Here is a 4265-nt window from a genome sequence, read left to right on the forward strand (position 1 = left end):
TGTATCAACTGTAACAGTTGACCTCATGCTTTTGGATCAACTATGACTGTTGATCCCTTATGTCAGTTTAAGTTAGTTTGCTTCGCAAGTATTTCCTTTTCTAGTTTACTTCAAACTCTTTCCTTTAATCAGTTCATGTAAGTCTATATAAAGGCTGAGACTCTTGTTTACAAGACACATCTTATTATACATCTTATTATCAATTTTATTATCAAGTTTGTTTATCAATCTTTTACCTTAGAATTTTGATCCTAGAATCAGTTTTCTATTAAGTTTCTGAAGAAACTTAAACCTATCCCTGTTACCCATGTTCTGTGCTACACTAGATGTCCTATTTCTTTTATCGAATCTGCCGAACCTAGGTATGTTTTCACAAAACACAAGTTCGGCTGACATATTATCAGCTGAACCTACGTATGTTTAGGTTCGGCATATCACTTGTCCGCCGAACTTAGATTCGTAGATAAAAAAAATTAACAATTTTTTTTTTAAAAGTTAAAATTAAATTAAAAAAAAAATTAATTTTTTTTTTTAAATATTTTTTTAATTTAAAAATAATTAAAAAATATAAATAATAAGGGCATTTTTGCAATTATGAAAAATGGCTAGATAAGGAGCACCTTAGAAACACTATTTCCAACCTTGTTTTTGTCTTATTCAATATGCCCCAAAATTTTCATGTATGCCCCAAATGATGGTTCTACATAAAAGTCATAAGAGTCGAATTTGAAAAAAAAAAAAATACCAAACCCAAAACAAAAAGTCTGTTTGAACCGCAAACCATTACTCACAGAATTTTTAATGGCCCCACCATAAGCGGCCCATTGCTAAAACATACTATTTTTTCTAAGATTCTTATCCAAGGAAACCCAAGAAAGATGTATACCAATAATTCAAGTGATCATATCATGTAGAGACGGACTTCACATCCCATAAGGTTAGAAATAAACCCTCATCAAACAAAAGTGGGCTAATTAAGAACCATTTTTTAGGATCATGGTTTTTTTGTGGGGACCATGATTCTATTTTAGGCAAGACATTATAAGTAATTCTAAGTCATCCTTTAACTAAATATTTTTCTTAATACCAAACTTACTCTCCTTAATTAAATGTGTTAGTTTAATGATTAATTAGTTATTAGTTAATGATTATTATGATTAGTAATGATTAGCGATTAGTATGATTAGTATGATTAGTAATGATTAGTTACCATTAAGAAGTTCTATTATAAAAAATTGAAAAATTTCTTTGCGAGATATTTTAAATTTTTTTGCGATTAAGTTCGGTTACCCAAATTTATGACCAAAAATGAACTTAATGATTAGTGATTAGTATGATTAGTTACCAGTAAGAAGTTCGGTTACAAAAATTGAAATTTTTCCTTGCGATTAAACCGAACTCTATATTTGGTGTGACCATTAAATAGTTCGGTTATAAAAAATTTCAAAACTTTTTACGATCAAACCGAACTTAAAGTTCGGTTAAGAAAACATTTTTTGCGACGTAACCGAACTAAAGTTCGGTTGGGAAATGTTTTTTGCAACTAACCGAACTATTAGGGTTCGGTTGGGAAATGTTTTTGCAACTAACCGAACTATTAAGGTTCGGTTGGGAAATGTTTGTTGCTACTAACCGAACTGTTAGGGTTCGGTTGGGAAATGTTTTTTGCGGCATAACCGAACTAAGGTTCAGTTGGGAATTTTTTTATGCGAAATAGCCAAACTGTTCTTCATGTTCATCATTTCCATTAGGTTCGGTTAGTTCGACAAAGTTTTTCACATAATTCCTAACCGAACTTCTCTCTGCAACTTCCATTTTCAACTCATTTTGATGGTTAATACTCATTTTTCCATCGAACGAGGAACGTCAAACAAAGAGAGAAGAAGAAGAGGATAATTTTTTTTTCAAAACTAAAAAATTTTGATTCCCCCTATTTTTGTTTTTGATTTTGATTTTGATTTTGGTTAATAGATTCATTTAGATTAGATATGTATGATTAGATTTATATAGCTATTAGGTTAGTTTTAATTTAAATTAAAGTAAAGGGTAAATGTGTACTTACCTAACTTTAGGACACCCCTTATAAATATAGGGAGGTTGGCCTAGTTAACCCCTTTCCTTCGCACCGATGAAATTCCATAAGCCCATGGTATTCATATTCTCGCCACAGTATGTAAAAGTAAGTTCTGGTATAGGAACAGTTTGTGGTTTCAGCTTGCTCTGTCAAAATCTATATATGCTAACAGCTGTATTGAAAACTCAAGTTCAGACTAAATGTTTTACTGATAGGAAGAGATTTCTGCACCATATATGGAACTTATAAACGTATGGAGGAAAAGGGAAAAAGAACTCAAAGAAATTACTCAAAGAAATTGTGCATTTGGGGAACTTACCAACACCCAAAAGCTGGCCTTCTAAATGAATCAAAGTACCGTGCAATGCATACCACATTCAACTGCTACGTTAAGTTAATGCCAACTAGTGTACTTAAATTTTTGGTTTCTCGAAAAATAAATAGAACTCATCTTTTAATGAATATGTACAGAACAAAAAGGGACACCTGAATGGGAAACAGTACCAGGTGAGGTTGCAAGAATAAACCCTCACTCTCTTCCACTAAACATAACAGATTGTAGTGTTCCACCCAAAGAGTAGAGATTCATTAAAAGATAGTAATTACAAATTTAAAAAATGGACCTGTAGTTGATAACCTCCATGCTTCTTTGTAACTCCATCACCGATTTACCTCCGAAGGCGGGTATGTCCAATTGATCGGTTGAAAGTCGAAACATCCATAACTTCGTCCACCTTGCAAAGCAATTAAAAATAAGGAAAAACACATATGTACTCATAATTGGCTAGTTAAACAACCAACTTTTCAAAATCAGGTATGAAATGAGAATTAACACCACCTGCAGTTATAAAAAAATAAGGCACCACACAAAATTACCTTTATTTGGTCATTGATAATAACAGAAGAGAATACACCCCTGTGGCAGTGAACTACAACTCTTTATACACATTTGACTCTTATCTGCTGGCATTTCCACAAACAGTGAGACTGCATCAAGGAATAATCCAAAAGTCTCAGTTGAGAATCAAATTAATAAACCCCAAAACAGTGAAACAGAAAATGTGTACATTCAAAGAGTTTCATTCAATCAAAGAGTTTTCTTTTATCTGCTGGCAATATAAAATTTTAATTGATCAAAACTTACGTTAAAATTGTGATTCCTTCTCTGTAGAATTGGCTTTGATTAAAGATTTCTTGTCAAGAGGTGCTTACTAATTACATGAAACTATATTGAAGCGGAGAAAACGAACAGAGAAGGAATTAGTTTGGAAGTTGAGTTGGTTTTTTTGTTTTTGTTTTGGATTATTGTCAATTGATGTTAAGTGGAGGAAGTCGGGTACTGGGGTTAAGCCGTTAAAGGCTGAAAATGGATTAGAGGCCTAAATAAAGAAGCCTATTATTGGGGGTCACATTCAGGACTTCATATGGTTTTTAATGACCAAAAAACTGATTATGGGGTATTCTTGTTTCAATAACAAATGTCTAAAATAACCTTCAGCTAAAATAAAAATCTAAAAATTGAAATCAAAACCTAATTCTAATTCAAAAATCTATACTTTTTCTTCTTCCAAACTTCTTCTCCTTCATCAACTGTAAATCCTTCCCTCTATTTTTTCAATTAAAATCATTTCATCATCTTCAATTCGAAAAACTAATAATCATCGTTTGGAAATCTCCATTAAAGATGCGGAAGAAGCAAACTTTTCGAAGTGACGGTAATCAACAAACCAATGACGTTTGAAATTGGTAGATTGATTGAAACCAATAGAAAAAAAAAGTTTGCAGAACCAGTTACGGTTAGGTATTTTTATTTTTCTAACCGTAAATTGTTTTCTGAAACTGTTAGAACTAAAAATCCTAACCGTAAATCAATAGATAAATAAATTATATGTATTGTTACGGTTAGGTTTGTAATCGTAAATTCACTTACGGTTGGATTCGACTACGACAAAAACTAACCGTAAAAATTTCTTAAGCATAATTTTCCAATAAAATGGATTTAAGTTGGGTTTTATTTTAGATAAGCCAACCGTATTTTGTTACATTTTGTTTTTCATTATTTTAACAAACTGTAAATTTTCTGTAGTAATAAAAGCTTCTGGTTTAGGATTTTCCTTTCACGAAAACTAAAAGAAAGATTTGTTAAGCTATTTTAGGAAGAAAAAATCACGTAGAGATATTTTAGTCTTGA

The 4265-nt window shown here is 31.5% G+C and overlaps 1 long non-coding RNA gene across 1 annotated transcript; it reads right to left on the reverse strand.

Moving 5' to 3' along the window:
* Window positions 1–2559: 2559 nt before the first annotated feature.
* LOC113309458 lies at window positions 2560–3411 on the reverse strand. The gene is made up of 3 exons (XR_003340614.1): window positions 3219–3411; window positions 2951–3061; window positions 2560–2808 (listed from the first exon to the last, which is right to left on the reverse strand). It is a non-coding gene; the product is annotated as an uncharacterized LOC113309458 (long non-coding RNA).
* Window positions 3412–4265: the final 854 nt, after the last annotated feature.

The sequence above is a fragment of the Papaver somniferum genome, chromosome 9, assembly GCF_003573695.1.
Source record: "Papaver somniferum cultivar HN1 chromosome 9, ASM357369v1, whole genome shotgun sequence".
NCBI classification, from domain to species: domain Eukaryota; kingdom Viridiplantae; phylum Streptophyta; class Magnoliopsida; order Ranunculales; family Papaveraceae; genus Papaver; species Papaver somniferum.